A 17922-nucleotide genomic window follows, 5' to 3' on the forward strand; every position below is an offset into this window, starting at 1 on the left:
AATGACATGTTCGCACCGCAATAGCGTCAATGTGCACCCGTGGGATAACAGTCGCAGTGCGATAACATCGAACGCCTGTTTCGCGCGTAAGTGAAACTGCGACTATTGATATACGTGTAGAAGCCGGTGCGAAAAAAAGGTAATGCCTAAACTCACGGTGACACCGACAACGACGGTGAGAATCCAATCTTTATTGTTCATATCAAATTGCAGTCGCAATAAAACGTGAAGCGAGCAAATCCCGCGGCAGTATTATGTTCACTACTCACTTTTATTCTTTTTTTGTTTCGCAACATCTACATTCTTGGATAACTTCGATAGTTAGGTAGTAGACTTTTTTTTACTCCACTTTGATACAACCCGTACTGTTTTATCGGAATTTGTTTACTGCGCGACCATTTTTTGTTATCAGAAAGTAATCCGTTTGTCTGCCAGGATTCGTGCGTTACCCGCACTCATAATTTTTGCACACGGAACGGACACTGTTGCCAGAAGCCATGACGCACAGTACTTCAGCCAGCCTTGAAAAATTGGTGTAGTGGATACAACGGCGACACCCGGAAATTCAAGTGGTTTTGTTCCTCGTTCCGCACGTTTGCTGCACAGGAGACGGCATACCATTATGTAAGTTGTTTTTCCATCTTCCTTGTCATCTGGAAGTGCAACAGAAGAGGCTGTGACTTTTCTTGCCGTAGTTCAATTGTTATGTCAACCACGGTGACTGGGTTAGGGGTAGCTCTGCCGATAATAACTGTTCTTTGTCAATAACTATATATGCAGATCCTGAGCATCATGGGAATAATGTTTTTGGTAGTGGTTCATCGAGTATCGTTTGGTGTATGCAAAGTGTCACGGGGGCGGTGGGGGCGGGGGGGGGTCGAGGCAGAAGGGACAACGCCGAGGGGACGGCAGGACGACAATGACATGCCAACTGATTCAGTAAACTCCGGCGTTCAAACCTTAGATCCTGTCTCGTTACGACCCGCCTTGGTGGCTTCGTGGGTTCGGTGTAGCCCTGCTAAGCGCTACAACAAAGGGCGCTACACCAAATTTCGAAGGGGGCCGAAATGGCAGAAACACCCATGTACCGTGCAATGGGTGCCGGTTAAGGAAATCCAGGCGATCAAAATAAACGGGAATTCCCCACTACGGCGTTCCTCATAATCACAATCGTGGTTTTGGCGAGTAAAACCACAGAAATTAATTTTTTTCCTTTCGTTTCGACCAGGGCCGATCCTGGTGAACAGTACGAAACGAGACAAAGGTCGACAAAATAAAAAAAAGTGTGTGTGTGTGTGTGTGTGTGTGTGTGTGTGTGTGTGTGTGTGTGTGTGTTGTATCGTGTTTTATAAAGACATACACATCATGTTAAACTAGGCATTATTGCGCATGCCCACTAACGATCGAACCAACGAACCATGCCCTCGAAAGCTATCTTAAACGTGTTCCCTCTCCTACCCACAACGTATATATAGTTGAGCAAATAAAGCAACGGCGTTCTGTGTTGACTGGCACTTGGCTAGATCGTATTCTTTACGTGAACAACACGAAACATGGTGTCAGAAGTGCGCCGCCACCCGTGATGGAATTCTTAAAGCCTCCTGAACCGTTACGCCTGAGTGGCGACATTGCCAAACAATGGAAGCTTTTTAAGCAAAAATTCGAGCTTTTCCTAGCAGCCTCGGTGCCAAGAGACAAGCCTCGGGATGATAGCACGAAGACTGCCTTACTGCTCAGTTTGGGAGGTGAAGATGTGTTGGAAATCTACAACAACTTCACTTTCACTGAAGACGCCGAAAGAATGGACTATGCGACCGTCATCAAGAAATTCGATGAGTACTGCGCAGCGCAGGTGAATGAAATACATGAGCGGTACCTATTTCGACGACGAGTCCAAGCAGAAGGTGAGCCCTTTGAACCATTCGCAAGGGACCTGAGGCACCTGGCGAAATCGTGCAACTTCGGCGTAATGGAAAATTCAATGATCCGTGACCAAATTGTATTTGGAACGAGCGACGACAAAGTTCGCCAGAAGCTGCTGAGAGACAAGGAATTGACACTGACGAAAGCTGAGCAGGTGTGCAAATCCGCCGAGTTGTCAGATGCACAAAATCAACTTTGGGCACGCGAACAGCGCCAAGTTGACCATATCCAAGCAAGGCCAAAGGAAACTGTTGCATCCCCAGTATTTAAATGCAGTAGGTGTGGTCGGGAGCACGGCGTGAGGAATTGTCCGGCGTTTGGGCGCACCTGTAGACGATGCGGACGCAAGAACCATTTTGCTGTGCAATGCAAGAGCAACAGGCAAGTGGCAGAAGTCAATGCTGACGAAGACTTTACGATTCTCGACGTATCGGTAGATACTGTCAAAAGCCATCGTGACTGGGTAGCAGAAGCACTAGTCGGCAGCAAGCACATCAACTTGAAAGTGGACACCGGCGCACAAGCGAGCCTTCTGCCGTATGGTATGTACCGCACATTACAGCCCGCGGCACAAATAAGAGAAAGTAATGCAGTGCTACGCTCCTATGGGGGAGGAATCATCAAGCACTTCGGGGTAGCCAGATTGAAGGTCACAGTTGGCAAGACGGCGACTGAAGTCGACTTCTTCCTTGTAAAGAAGGGGCGCGCGATTATTGGTCTCGAAGCAAGCGAGCGCCTGGGGCTCTTCGTTAGGTCGGTTGATGCAATGACGACAAAGGGAACTACAGAGTTCATGCAGGAATACAACGACGTCTTCACCGGCACCGGATGCCTTCAGCGGCTGCACAAAATGGTGTTGCGACAAGACGCCGTACCGACGGTCCAGATGGCTAGACGAGTACCCCTGGCGCTGCTGAAACCACTGCGGGCTGAACTCGACGGGATGCTCAAGGCAGGCATCATTGCCAAGGTGGAAGAGCCAACAGACTGGGTAAGTCCGTTAGTTATCGTCAAGAAGAAGGACGGTCAGCTACGTATATGCATGGATCCTAGGAAAATTAATGAAGGTCTCAAGCGGGAGCACTTACAGATGCCTCGTCGCGATGACATAGAAGCCGAGCTTGCGGGAGCACGATATTTTTCACGACTAGACGCCAAATCTGGATTTCATCAAATACCGTTACATGAAGAAACATCCAGAATCTGCACGTTTTCGACCCCGTTTGGGCGTTATCGTTTCCTCAGGCTTCCTTTCGGCATAGCGTCAGCATCCGAAGTATTTCAAAGGTACATGAACGAGATCTTTGACGGAATTCCTGGTGTATGTGTGTACGTCGACGACATCCTAGTATGGGGCTCTTCAAGAAAAGAGCACGACGAAAGGCTACGAGCTGTCCTTCAGTCCGCGCGTAAGGCGGGGTTAACATTCAATGCTTCAAAATGTGAAATTGGCGTGCCAGAAATTTCTTTTCTTGGCGATGTTATTTCCGAAAACTGCATACGGCCAAGCCCTGATTCTGTCGAATCAGTTCTACATCTACCACCACCGAGGGACAAGAAAGGAGTTCATAGAATGCTAGGTGTCGTCAACTATTTCGCTAAGTTTGTACCGGCCCTCGCAGAAAAAACTAAGTTACTCCGAGACCTGATAAGAAAAGACAGTGTTTTCGATTGGACGGATAACCATGCCACAGAATGGAACCATATCTGTGCATCCTTAAGTAGCCAGCCAGTTCTGGCTATCTTCGACCCGATGCGTGACACTAAAATAGCTTCGGATGCATCGCAAAATGGCATCGGCTCAGCATTGCTACAGCGTTACGGGGACGCTTGGAAACCTGTTGCGTATGCTTCGCGAGTACTTACCGAAACTCAAAAACGATATTCACAGATTGAGAAGGAGGCGTTGGCTGTGGTATACGGGTGCGAGAAATTTCACCATTTTGTGTATGGACGCACGGTCATCCTCGAAACAGACCACTGCCCCCTGATCAATATTTCGCAAAAGGCAATTGCTGACATGCCCCCGAGGCTGCAGCGTTTCTTTCTACGTTTACTAAAATACAATTTCACTCTGCATTTTGTTCCAGGAAAGCAGTTCGTGCTGCCAGACCTGCTGTCGCGTGCCTCTGTAGGAAAACCGCAAAAGGATGAAGCAGAAGAAGACATCGAGATTCACGCCGTAGGTGTTGTATCGTCACTTGTAAGCGATGCCACGTTAGAGCGCCTATCAAAAGAAACGCGAAATGACAGCTACTTGCATAGTGTCGTCACGTGCCTTCAGAAGAACCAACCTGTGCAGGGACGGCTTAAGCATTTCGAAAGTGAACTGTCAGCCGTAAGCGGGGTGCTACTAAAAGGGTGCAAGGTCGTGGTGCCAACCAGCATGCGCCAAGAAATGTTAAGAAGAATCCATGAAGGCCACATGGGACTAAATAAGTGCAAAGAACGTGCGCGTCGTTTGGTTTTCTGGCCCGGTATGAACACTGATGTCGAAAATGTGATTAAAAAATGCTCAGTATGCCAGAAGCACGCTTACAAGCAACACAGCGAACCCCTTCTTATCCGCCCAGTGCCTACGCATGCCTGGTGTAGGATTGGTGTTGACATCTTCCAGTACGCTGGAAAATCGTATCTTTGTGCGTATGATGCGTTGTCCAATTTTCCCGAGGTTGAGCAGTTGCAGGACACGTCAGCAGCCGGTGTAATTGATAAACTAAGCGCAATATTTGCTAGACACGGCATACCAAAAGAAGTGTGCACTGACAACGGACCGCAATTCTCCAGCCGCGAGTTTCTGCTCTTTTCAGAAAGATACGATTTCAAGCATGTCACTTCAAGCCCGCGGTTTCCACGCTCAAATGGCTTGGCCGAGAAAGGGGTTCAGGTGGTAAAAAGAATCCTTAAAAAGACAACCGAAGGAAGAGAGGACTTCTGGCTCGGATTGCTCAGTTACAGGTCATGTCCGCTGGAAGACGGCAGATCGCCGGGTGAACTGCTATTTGGTCGACGGCTTCGAACGCCATTGCCGGATTTTGCGGAAGTACCCAGCAAGTCTGTGTGGAAGCATCGACAGACGGAACAGCCGAGACGCTCCCTGGCTCCTTTACGGAAAGGACAAGTCGTGCGAGTGCGCGGAGACCGATGGGATACCAAAGCCAGAGTGATGCGAGCCGAGCAACCAAGGTCCTACCGAGTAGAGACAGAAGACGGCAAAATTCTGCGTCGGAACCGGCAGCACCTTCTTGCGACAGCCGAACCTTTCAGCATGGAGTCATCCACCGGAGATTCCACTGACGACGAAAGCGACAACGACGGCATTGTAAACGAACATACGTCGTCAAACGGAGGTGCACCGGCGATATCAAATGAGACAAGTCCGCTTTTGAGGAGATCAACACGGCAAAGAAGACCGCCACAGCGCCTCCAATACGGCAGCAATTTTAAGCAATGTTCGTAACCCCTCGTAATACCTTTCGATAATATTTTCACTTTCGTGTTCATACAGAAAAGAGGATGTATCGTGTTTTATAAAGACATACACATCATGTTCAACTCGGCATTATTGCGCATGCCCACTAACGATCGAACCAACGAACCATGCCCTCGAAAGCTATCTTAAACGTGTTCCCTCTCCTACCCACAACGTATATATAGTTGAGCAAATAAAGCAACGGCGTTCTGTGTTGACTGGCACTTGGCTCGATCGTATTCTTTACGTGAACAACACGAAACGTGTGTGTGTGTGTGTGTGTGTGTGTGTGTGTGTGTGTGTGTGTGTGTGTGTGTGTGTGTGTGTGTGTGTGCGCGCGTGTGTGTGTGTGCGTGTGTGCGTGTGTGCGTGTGTGTGCGTGTGTGTGCGTGTGTGTGCGTGTGTGTGCGTGTGTGTGCGTGTGTGTGCGTGTGTGTGCGTGTGTGTGCGTGTGTGTGCGTGTGTGTGCGTGTGTGTGCGTGTGTGTGCGTGTGTGTGCGTGTGTGTGTGTGTGCGCGCGTGTGTGTGTGTGTGTGTGTGTGTGTGTGTGTGTGTGTGATGGCGAGAGGCAAGACAAGCGCTGTCTCCCGACAAGTTTTTATTTTTCAAAAGTACACACATATATACTTGCGCACACGCGCGATTTCATAATAACCCAGCGACGTTGAGGCTAATAAATAATGCGCATTATTTCGCGCGGATCTGTAAAACGATAGCTTAGAGATACGCCAAAGGTATGTGAGTGTTACTATAGCAGCTCTTCCATTTTCTATCACTGGGGCTTCCCTAATAAAAAAAAATGCAAAAGCTATATGTGTCGCTGCAATTTGAAGTACACAGGCCATATGCCACTTCCACAACCGCTCAAGTAGCTGCTCCGATAACTGCGTGTCTCCCCTCATGATACGAGAATGACAGGGGCGTATACCGATTGCGGGAGGGAAAGTGAAAAAAAAAACATAATTGAATGATGCGGTTTTGAAGTCTTTGGATCGAAACACCAGAGCTCTGGGCGTCAAATTACAGTGATTTATGGTTGCGTGGTCACGTCAACGATATATCCAGCGTGAGTCGATGCCAAGGGCACAAAAAGAGGGAGAGATACATTTATTATGATAGAAAAGCGTGCAGGTAGGCCTGAATCGAACTTATGACCTGCTACTCAGCTTTTGGGGAGGGGAAATGGGAGTGAAGAGAGAGAGAGAGAAAGATAGAAAGTGTTAATGATGAGGACGTAAATGGTGAGTGACAGCAAGGACTCTTCAACCATTTCAAATCCACACCGCCCTCGTGCAAGAATTTACGGGAGCGTTATAGAACGTCACGCCGGCGACAAGGTTCCCTGCCAACGCATTAGTACAGAACCTTTCCAGACAATTGTTGTACCAATGATTGCCAGCCGCCTATCTTCTTTACACATAAAGATCAATAACTTGCCTATTTCTTGCGGGCGCACCGCGCTCCCCTGCTTGAAGTGTTGTCGCTGTCTTCCACTGAGTCGTGCGCTTGCAGTTTTTTTGTAGATGTCTTTCATTTTTCGTTTCTCTTGCCGCTTCCCGACTTTTCACTTGATAGTCCACTTCTGAGTCGTCTTTTTCGCTGCTGTTGTGTCCGCGTTTTATGCACCTGCATTTTCAAACCACGAAGTGAATAGGCTAGACCGATGTAATTGCTGTTGCCGAAGTGTGGCGCTCGTGTCGATAAGCTCCTCACGGATATTGAGATCTTTTTTTGTCATTTAGAATGTATCTGGATCGTGCTCCGTGTCTTGTCGGAAGCCTCCCTACTTAGCAAGGATTGTTGGGTTTCTGAAACTGCGCAGTCGATCATGGGGAACCCCGTGTACTGGAGGGCTCTTACGGATTAACTTTGACCAAGTGAAGTTCTTTAACTGGTGAATTATTACACGTCAATGTACTTCTTTTCGCATTTTGGCCCCATCAGAATGTGGCCTGAGAGGCTGGGAGTTGAGCACGCGACTTCTTCCCCAGCAGTATAAAACGCAATAGCCACTATGGTCCCTCGTGTTGGACTTATCTGGGCTGCAGATGGCGCTGTTGAGCTTCCTTAGCATCGCGAAGAAAGCTTTTGCTTGTAAATAAAAAAAAGATATGCCGATCTTACGCACTGTGGGAGTCAGTGTAAGCGAAGTTTCTATGCTGCTTGCTTTTGTTGACGATAATTAGCCGTGTCGTTGACGCCAAATGTGTTATATTTGGGCGTTTATAGTACAATACGTGAGTGGTGAGTTAATGCTAAACGTTACCTTGCGTGCACCGCAGCTATTTGTCTGCTTAGTAAACAGAACATACCGACAGATGTGTTTGCTTGAGGCGTCGTTGTACGCCAGTGTTCACAATCTCAGAGGGGTGATTGAGCATTTTCACTGACTAATATGGCGCATCGCTTGGTGGCAGAAATGTTAAAATTTATTCGAATTATTGGATTGTACGTGCAAAAACTACGATTGGATTGTGAGCCACCTCATAGTGGCGGACTCCGGATTAATTTGGAACCCTGGTGTGCTTTAATGCGCGCCGAAATCTAAGTGCACCAGCGCTTTTTGTTTCTCGCTCCCGTCGAAATGCGGCTGCCATGATCGGCATCAAACCGGCGATCTCGAGCGCGGCCATAGTCGTCATGCTACCGCGGCGGCCACAGAGGTGCTGATCTGACGTGTGGCCGCGACACTACGGCGTTTTAATTCAGCCTTGCGTCATGGCGCCTTGCGTCAGTGTATTCGCTTTGCCGAAGTATCCTATGCAGCCGTCGGTCCATCTTTTTCGGAATCCGATGTATTACATCCAGAAACAAGTATCTTTACGGCAGAGGCCTCAAAACTCCGAAAAGACGTAATATATACAGACTCCCTAAGTGTGGTGAAGGCCTTCATGTCACCCTACAACCTTAAAAATCCTGTACTTACTGAGGTCTATTCCGACCTGTACAAAGTTTATCTATCTAGCCAGCATATCGTCATATGCTGGGTACATGGCCACAGGGGATTCGAAGGTAACGTTCTGGCAGACCAGATGGCTACGTCAATTGCACCCCCTGCTGTTAATAATACTGCTTTGGTGCCTCTCACAGATCTGAAACCTTACATACGAAAGAAACTGCGAAACCACTGGCAACGCATGTGGGACGCAGAAATAAATAATAAACTGCGCGTTATAAAGCCACGGTTAGGTTTTTGGCCCTCCCCAACAAGATCTCGGCGAACAGATGTCCTATTCTGTCGCCTCAGAATAGGACACGCATTTGGCACCCATAAATATCTGCTTACTGGAAGTGAACCTCCAACCTGTGGTAGATGCGGTGAGAGCCTTACCGTCCTCCACGTGCTCCTGGAGTGTCGGGAAGCCGAAACGGAGAGAAAGAAACATTTTCCGCTTGCTTACCAATATTACATCCCTCTACACCCGGCTATGTTTCTTGGTAAAGAACCGCTTTTTGACACCAAGGCAGTCCTCAACTATTTAAATGATGTCGTACTACAGGTTATATGCCCTTTTAAATTCGTAGAGCATCCTCGCTCCAGAGGATGCCACTGCGATAACAGTTTTGCATAGCACATGCCTCCAGGCCCTTGTTTTTCAAGGGCTCTAAGGAGGCAGTAGTGCTCTAGTATTTCTTATAATCTGATATATTTTACCTATCGCATCATTCTTTTTAAGTGCATCTAAATGTTCATAGTACAAGTCATATGGCATCGTCATAATCTTATTATAGAGATTTTACGCACTTTAGAGCGTATATTTTTAAGGCCCCTTTACAGCCATGTCACACCAACTTCATAGTAATCATAATTACACTGCAAACTCATTACCACAGACGTGGCGCTCTTTGGCCATACTTGGCCCTTGCGCCATAAAACCTCATACATCATCATCATCATCATCATCAGCAGCAGCAGCAGCAGCAGCAGCAGCAGATGCAGCATCGTCATCAGCATCATCATCAGTGTGTTCGCTTGACAAATTTGCCCGGTGTTTATTTTTCAGCAGTCGCGTACCGGACCGCACCTTCAGTTTGCCTGTCCCCGCTGTTTCCCTGCCTCCTTATTTCTTCTTTTCCCTTGTATGTATGGGAACTGCAAAACTGACAATATTGTTATTCAGTTCTTCAGCGACTGCGTTGGTTCTTTGGCGTCCTCTTTGCCCCTCCTTTCTACAGTTCTATCCACGTCCCCTCTGGATTTGCACCTTCCTAGAAAGGTAAGCGCTGCAGTTTCTGCAGTGCTTTTGAGTTGGGCAACAGATAATTACAGCCGTCAAGAAGCAAATGTGGCGATGCCCAGGGATCTCCGGGGGGTATTGTGGACATGCGACGCGATGGAAAAGTCCAAACGAGTTTCTCGCGTCAACTTCACTCTCTGCAACGCTTTTGCCCTGTAAATACACGCTCTGAACCACCTCCCGACGCAAGGCTCATGGAAACAGCAACAGTAGCCCCAACGTCGAACGAAGCGGAAGAGAAAGTTTCGCCTTAAAAATAAAACGCCACCTCCCGCGCGTAATTATTCGCCCTTTGTAACCAATTTCGCAGACATGGCGCGTACGGCTATGCGAATAGATCATGTTAACGTCGACATGCTTAGTAGGCTGCCTCAGTTTTCATCTGAGGTCGTTGAACGTCCTTGTGCATGACCGTCAGGTGACGAGGTGAAGGCAGCATTATCTTCCATGAAGCGCGGCTCGGCCCGGTGTCAGACGGGTTACCCGTTGAGTTTTATCTAACCTTCAGGGTAGATAATGGTGCCACTTTCATGTCTGTTATCAGCCGTTGCTTTGTGAACTTTTAATTCCTGCCTAGTTTTCGCGACGGTCGTTTTCTGCTGATACCCAAGCTACATTCATCATCAATTCGCCCAGAGGAATGGAAGTCAATTACTCTTGTCAACGTTTACTGTGTAACTGCGCCTTTCCGCGGGTCTACGTCGTTATATGTCAGTGCGTGAGGACTGGGGCACTACTTTGAAAACGTGCCGTGTGCACAATGCTTCGTTTTCAGTGTGTGTTTTCGTCCTGGTGGAATTGTGCCGTATTGTGTTCGCATTGTCTCTTGTTGAAACAAACTTTCTCTAAACAGGCTGATATTTAAGTATTTGTTTGAGAGGCTTATTCTTACTTCAGAAATTTATGAAAGACGATATCTTTCTTGGCGCGTTGTCTTCACTATTCCGTATCGGGTACACAAGTTTCCTACGTTTTTGATGGGCTATTCCCGGAGATCGTGCAATCTAAATATAAGTCCCGCTAGGACTCCTTGGTATGTGTCACAGGGTGTGCGACCCTGGGGTTATTGGGCATGTGCCCCTAGACCACAAGGTATGTGATGACTATGATGACGACGATCATAAGTGATGACAAAAAAGTCACAGGCCAGCACGGCCCACTCGGCACAGTAACAGCGTTATCTGGAGGAACGGCTCCATTGCAGCTACATTTTTGGCACCACGCACTACAGGGTCTTCGCGGCGAAGTTTCTTTGCTTCGTTTTGAATGGAAGAATTTCAACTGTCCTCCCGGCGTCGATGTCGATCTGCGGCTTTTGCTGAGACTTTTTCTGCTCACTGCACCGCGGTCTGCTGAGCCCGGTGTTGCCTGTTTGTAGCCGCGCGTGTAGCTTTACGATTCGCTTCTTGAGCTGCGGTACGTGCCTTTGGAGGAGGCGCCATAACGCGTGCGAAACAGTAAACACAGGTATACAGACAACGTGGTGCACGTGACACGTGCGTTGACCTCTTGACGTGGTATTTGTCAGCTGTTGCTGTTGTTGTTGATGATGATTATAATGATGGCTTATCGGCATTAGCCTCGAAGCCGGGTGGTGACAAACTGTCGCCTGCCTGCTTGAGTTAACCAGGTTAAGCTACCTGCTGCATGCAACCGCTATGTGCATTTGCTACGTGTCGGGACACCTGGAGAAATATAAAGGAACCGCAATGCAAAGTTTGTACGTATCAACGCTATAGCGGCGCGCATGTCACATCGCGTGTCTCCTCGCGCGCCATATGATTCGTTTATGGGGCATTTTTCCGCTGTCTGCAAGCAAGTGCTGGCGTGGATCCAAGGCATCAGGCGCAGGAGTTTTCTCTTTAGCTAGGCAAGCAACAGTTTCCTCAACTTCTGTGATACATACATCTGCATGGTAGAATGATATCACTGAAACACGGACAGACGGAAGAAACGCAGGATGTTGCGCTGACTGCCAACGGTTGCTTTACTGTGCGTACCTACATTTCAGCGTCAGCTACGTCTTCTTTTTTTATTTATCTCCTCATTTTTTAGGAATCTTTTTTCTTTTGAATGTTACTGTGAGAAAATGTTCCTGCGTGTTCTGTGGTGTCCGCGAAATTGCAGTTTGTAAACGCGGCCCGTTGGCTTTGCTATTCAAGCCCAATGCGTCTTTGGCAGGTCTGTCATGCACTGGTGCGTATACGCAGCTGGGAAGCAGGCAGTGGGGTGATAAGTCTTCTGATACTTACTCATGGCTGTGAGACTGCCAAATTTGAGGCCCTCAATGGCTACACCATTCATATGCTTTCTTCGACCCCCAACCCCCAAATGTTCTGATGTAAAATAAGATTAAAAATAGAAAGAAATGACATCACTTTAATTTGGCCGCACACCGTGCAACCCCATACTCACCTCGCCCGCGTACGTTTCAGTCTCGTTCGTCCGGGCCACCGTACCAGAGGGTGAGTCCGAGCCGCTCGTTTCCATTCCTCATTATCGTGACCTCGTGAAACAAAGCAGTCAGAACCACCGCATTAGAACCGTGCAACCTTGCGCTTCTCTGAGCTGCTTTATTCGCCAAACTGGTTAAGCGCAGTCTACACTGTTTTTTCAGTCGCTGCCTTTCCCTAATTCTAAACTTACGCACCATTTCGCTCGATCGTACCACTTCGCCGAGCTCCTCAGGTAGGATCAAATAAAAATTGTTTGCTGTTCTCACGTGAAAATGAAAAACAACAATGACAGGTACTCTTGCGTGTAAGTGGGGATGAGATCAGCCTTAAAATGTTCTGCAGAGCCGCCTTGTTCTTTCAGATTTCGTGTGTAGTGCTGCAGTGCGGAAAACATTTAAAGGTGCCACCGTAGGCTCATTATCCCATAGTAAAGAACGACCTAAACAATAATCGGTTACATCAGTATCTCCGTCTAAAAAGAGCACTTACGTCGACCCTACTGTCCTTGGAGCCAAGGTCACTAATCCTATACGCTAGTATATTCTCCAAAGCAAACAGCATCCTAGAACTACATTCCTGAATGATATTTTTTAATTTAAGTTTCTCGATGCGTCGCAACGTCGCGAATTAGGAGTACGGCTGCAAGGATTTGACACAGAGAGTAGGTCTTTTATATAAATGTGCGCTGATCTTAGCAATAAACAATATGCCAAGCTAATGATCATTGAAGATTTCACGTGACGCCAGCGTCTCATTTTCATTATTGACACAGCGCGCAATTCCACCTTCCGCAACTTTGTTACGCGGCGCCAGGCAAGTACGTGACCCTGAGACCCCGTGCCCGGTTCGACTACGGAGTCCGAAGCATCCCTTGGACGCGGCCGTTCCTTGACATCAGCACGAAGTCTGTGAGGCTTGGTGCTGATAGTGGCTTCATTGTTGAGATTCCTGAAGGTTGATCATCAGAATGTTGAGCTTGCTTTCACCGTGGCGCATCCCTCTTTCGATGTCATCTTCATCCCTCACCTCACCTTTATTTCGCCGTTCCCCCCGTTCCCCCTCCCCCCTGTGCAGAGTAGCAGACTTGAGTGCGTTACCTCAGGACGACATCTCCGCCTTGTTTCAAATAAATTATCTCTCTACCTCTGTCTGCGAAGCGGCTCTTCTACAGGGGCTCCTGTTTCCCAAATTCGCGCAAATTCCTCGCGCCGGATTCTGGCCCACGGAGGCAGTACACAGCAGCCACGCTAACTTCCGGTATATTTAGGCTCATGTCGCGTTCCGATGTGCCTTTATTCAACAAACGGGATTTCAGAGAAAACTGTCACAAAGTTATGCTGCCCCGAGATTCCTCGTAGGTGTGGTGGACAGAAAACAAATGCAGCCCTTCCCCACTGATCAGTGGAGGTTGCAGAAGTACAACGCTAGGTAGAACCACCGGCAGGGGTGGCAGTTGTGCATATTTCGCTGCGAGGAAGCTTGCAATATGTTCCAAGCAGGACGACTCAATGTATATCCTGCGGGTATTCCACTGCTAGCGGCATCAGATTCAAGCGTTCCATCACCTGTTTGCTACATATGTATGGAGCTCACGTGTGAAGGATAAGCGGCGTGATAACCTTTTTTGTCCTTCTTTAGAGGGGGTCTCATGGTTGCTTGTCTAATGGTTGCTCATGTTTCGGTATGCAAACTGTCTATTTCTAAGAGAGATACTACAACTTCGATTATTCAATTCTTGAAATAGTTATGCCATCACGTGTGATAAATGCACCATCAGCTCAGCCGTTAGGGCTTCTGGAAGGAGGTTGGTAAAGGCTGTCACTTTATTAAGACTCACTTTATTATGGATTTTATTTTCACTGCCTCCAGCAAAGAGGTTTCTGCTGCATTCATAGGCACATTGTTTTCTGTTCCCAGTTACTGTTAAGCATGTTCGTCCAACCATCATTCCTCCGGGGATAGAAACTTTTTCCTCTATATTGCATTCGGAAACGCTTCCTTTCAAAACCTGGTTAGAAAAGGGTAGAAAAGATAATAATAATAATAATAATAATAATAATAATAATAATAATAATAATAATAATAATTTAGTACCAAGAGACTTTCACCAACACGACTACATGATACGCCTGCCAAAGCCGCATTGGGCTTAAAGAGCAAAGCCGACGGGCAGCGTTTACAAATTGCCATTTTGCGAACACCGCAGAATATGCAGGAGCGTTTTCTCGCTGGAACATTAAAAAAAAGCAGCCTTAACAGCAATTGAGGAGAGAAATAAAAGAACTTAGGTTGAAATATAGTGTGAGGTATACCACTGGCAGGCAGCTGGTAAAGCAGGCAGCTGGCTAATAAGCGCTCTCATGCTAACTCATGGCCGCGAGACTGCCAAATTTCAGGCCCTCGCTTACTACACCATTCGTATGCTGTCTCCCCCTCCTCGCCCAAACTTTGTGATATAGAAGAAAAAAATAAAAATAAAAAGAGACAGGCTCAGTTTAATTTGGCCATACATCGGTGGATCCCACACTTACCTCGCCCTCGCAGATTTCCGTCTCGTTCATCCGCGTCACCGTACCAGAGAGTGCGTGGGAGATTCTCGTTTTCATTCCTCGTTAGCGTGACTTCGTGAAACAAAACAGTCAGAACCGCTGCATTAAAATCGAGCAACCATGCGCCTTCTCCGTGCTGTTTTATTCGCCAATCTGGTTAGGTATAGCCTGCACTGTTTTTTCAGTCGCTGCCTTTTCTTAACCCTGACCTCAATCGATCGTATGGTTTCGCTAAGTTTCTGAGGTCGTGATGCAATTAAAATTGTTTGCTGTACTCACGAGAAAAAAAAAGAAGAAAAGAATAACAGGCACCCTTCCGCCTTGGCTCGGGTGAGATCAGCCTTAAAATGTGGTGCAGTGCCACCTTGTTCTTTCAGTTTGAGTATGTAGTACTTCAGTGTGGAAACGTGTAGCCTCATTGTCCTACAGCAAAGCGCGCCCTAAACATTAATAGGTTACAGTGAACTCTACCCGGTGCACCCGCACCGTCATTGGAGCCTGAACCTCATATCCTCCGCTAGTCTGTTATCTAAAGCAAACACCATCCTCGCTCTACTTTCCTGAAGGATATTTTCGAATGTAGCTTTCTCAATGTGTCAGCAACCTCGCGAACTAAGATTATATCTGAAAGAATTTGGCGCATAGAGTAATTCTTTTATATAAGTATGCCGTGAACGCTTAGCAATAAAGAATATGCGAAGCTAGTGATCATTACTGCTTTCGTGTGAAGCCTGCGCCTCGTTTCATTAATGACACAGCGCGCAATTCGACCTGTCCGGTTCGGCTACGGGAGCCGAAGAATCTCTTGGACGCGGCCGTTCCTTGAAATCAGTACGGAATCCGTGAGGCGGCTAGGAGCTCCGGCTCCGCAAAGTTATGCAATGTTCCTCGCGACAGATTCTCGCCCGCCGAGGCCGCACAGCAGCCACGTCAGGCTTAACTTCCGGCATATTTAGCGACGTGCCGCGTTCCGCTGCGCCTTTGCGCAACAAACGGGACTTGAGAGAAAATTATCGCAGGCATACGCTCACCCGAGATTCGTCATCGGAGTGGTGGACCCAAAACAAATTCGGATGCACCTTGTCTAACTAAACTTTACCAGTTAGCATGTTCCTGATCGACAACCTTCGGCCACGCGTTGCTTTGCTCAATTGACGGTAGTCAATGCTAACGGCGTATTCACCTTGTAGCAGCCATGAGGCTGTAATCAGTTTCAGTGTATGCGTACAATTGTGCCAACCAACCCGAGCGCTTCCAGGCACCAGAAAAGGGACGATATGGGACGACCAACTTTCGAGTAAAGAAGTGCGAGTTCGCTGCCGTTGTCACGTGTCGTCTTCGTCACGTTGCTGTCGCGCTGTCTTGGTGGCGATGTCGTCGTCGCGCTATCATTTCAGTCGTCGCTCTTTTATTGCCTCTACTATGACATGTCTACGATAATTTATGACGTCATGACCAAACGCCGTTATTGACTTCAGCGTGCGTGCCTCGGAAGTGTTGATAGTCATCCGCATTGACTACTGAAAACGCTCACTCGAAAATCATCTTATGGTTTCTGCATTAATGTTTTATTTTTGTCGTTTTAGAGAGCGCGTCTCAACGCAATGGCAGATTGCCTTTTACCATGCTTTTTAACGTGAGCTGCAAACTGAGGGAACGATTTGCGTGTCCGGCCTTTGCTGCCGCTATTTATTCCAAATGCGTCAGCCGCATTCACTCTGGTATTACACCTTCGCTCATGCAAAAAATTTGTAGCCTCAATATTTTGGCAGCATGTTACATTAATGGGGCTTTATGGTTATGTATTTTTACCAAGATTCAAAATCTAAAAAACTATTTTTTTTGCATATGTAAAAAAAAGAAAGAAAAAAACAGGATACGTGTTAAAACAATGCAAAGTTTTACCCAGAGCTTAAGAGGCACGTGAAACACCGCATTCCCGAAAAGCAACGTGTTCTGCATGAGTGAAAACCTGCAACCACTAACTATAGATTTGCAGAAATTTCTATTTGTACAAACGTAAAATGTACAGAAAAATTTTTTAAATCCTGCTGCGCCTTGGAAAAAGTGGCATATTGTCTGGAACTGTGCCATGATGCTTGAAGATGCTAAGGCTAAATAGAATTTCAGCTTGACAGAGCATGTAAATATGTTGTTGATTGATTACTTTCGTGATAGCCTCGTTTAGCTTAAAAACACTAACTAGTTTAATATTATATCACTATATGTGCATGAAGAAAATCTCCAATTCTAGTTCCATCTCAAGTTGACACTGCCTTTCGTGGTGAACTGACGAGGAACTACATGCTATTCATCTGACACAGATATAGAGTATACATAGTGAGATATTTACGAGACTGCCGTATTATGATTATAGTTAGATACGGTCTACCATTGTAGTCATGAAGAAGGAGTGTTTTATTATGTACTAGCTTTGTATGTGGTAACTATCAAGAATATTTGTTTCTGTCCTGCGTTGTCCTGCCGCCGAGTAGCTCCCGTGAGGGTACGAGCACATTTTAGTTCGGCTGCGTATTGTTTTGGGCAGCCAGTGTAGTTGCGACGCGCCCAGCTTTAGGAGCGATAGTGGCAGAGTTCACGGCGTGCGCCGCGAACACGCGAAGGATTTCTGCTTCAGGCTGTTCTGCTGGCGTCTCTCTCGCCAGACCAAAGCAAGATTCGTCCGACGACGTCGTTGTCTTTCTGCGCCGCGTAGCGCAGCAGTTTTTTTAGTCAGTGCCATCGCAAGAGAAGCAGTATGGCGACGTGTGAGCACTGCTGTTGCAAGTTGAAGCGACACTCTGTAGGCCACGAGGCGTCACAATCTAATCGGAAGCGAAAGACAAACCACGTGCGGAAACTGCGTCCTCACCTCAGCAGAAGGCCTACACCGCCTACACCAGGCTACACCGCGTGGAAGCCTCCGCTGTGCTGAGACTAGCGAAGCGCTCACGGTCGGCGCTCCTTAGCGTCATGATGCAGCGCTTCGCTTCACCGCTACTAGATGGCGGCGCCCTCCCTCGCAAGAGAGAACGCAATTTACACGTTCCCGCCGACGTCACATCCGTTACAGGAATTTGATGGTGAACCCTGGCAGAAAATACTTTCGGTGAAGAGTTTTTATTCACACCTATATACGTAGAGCTATATTCGTACAAAAACGGCGTGTGGTGTTCTGTACTGCGTTCGTTTATTAGTACGTTTAAAAGTGCTAGGCTTGTCGGATTACAACATGAACGGTTTTCATACATATCGGCTCACTTACCAAGAAGTTGACGTGTTTA

The 17922-nt window shown here is 47.4% G+C and overlaps 1 long non-coding RNA gene across 2 annotated transcripts in view; it reads left to right on the forward strand.

The window, feature by feature from the left end:
- Positions 1–308: 308 nt before the first annotated feature.
- Positions 309–17922, forward strand: part of LOC139060991 (uncharacterized) — a 343869-nt gene continuing 326255 nt past the window's right edge. For both annotated transcript variants that reach the window (XR_011515126.1, XR_011515127.1), the window contains exon 1: positions 309–624. This is a non-coding gene — a long non-coding RNA (uncharacterized lncRNA). The remainder of the gene's footprint in view (positions 625–17922) is intronic.

Source organism: Dermacentor albipictus, chromosome 6 (assembly GCF_038994185.2).
Source record: "Dermacentor albipictus isolate Rhodes 1998 colony chromosome 6, USDA_Dalb.pri_finalv2, whole genome shotgun sequence".
NCBI lineage: Eukaryota > Metazoa > Arthropoda > Arachnida > Ixodida > Ixodidae > Dermacentor > Dermacentor albipictus.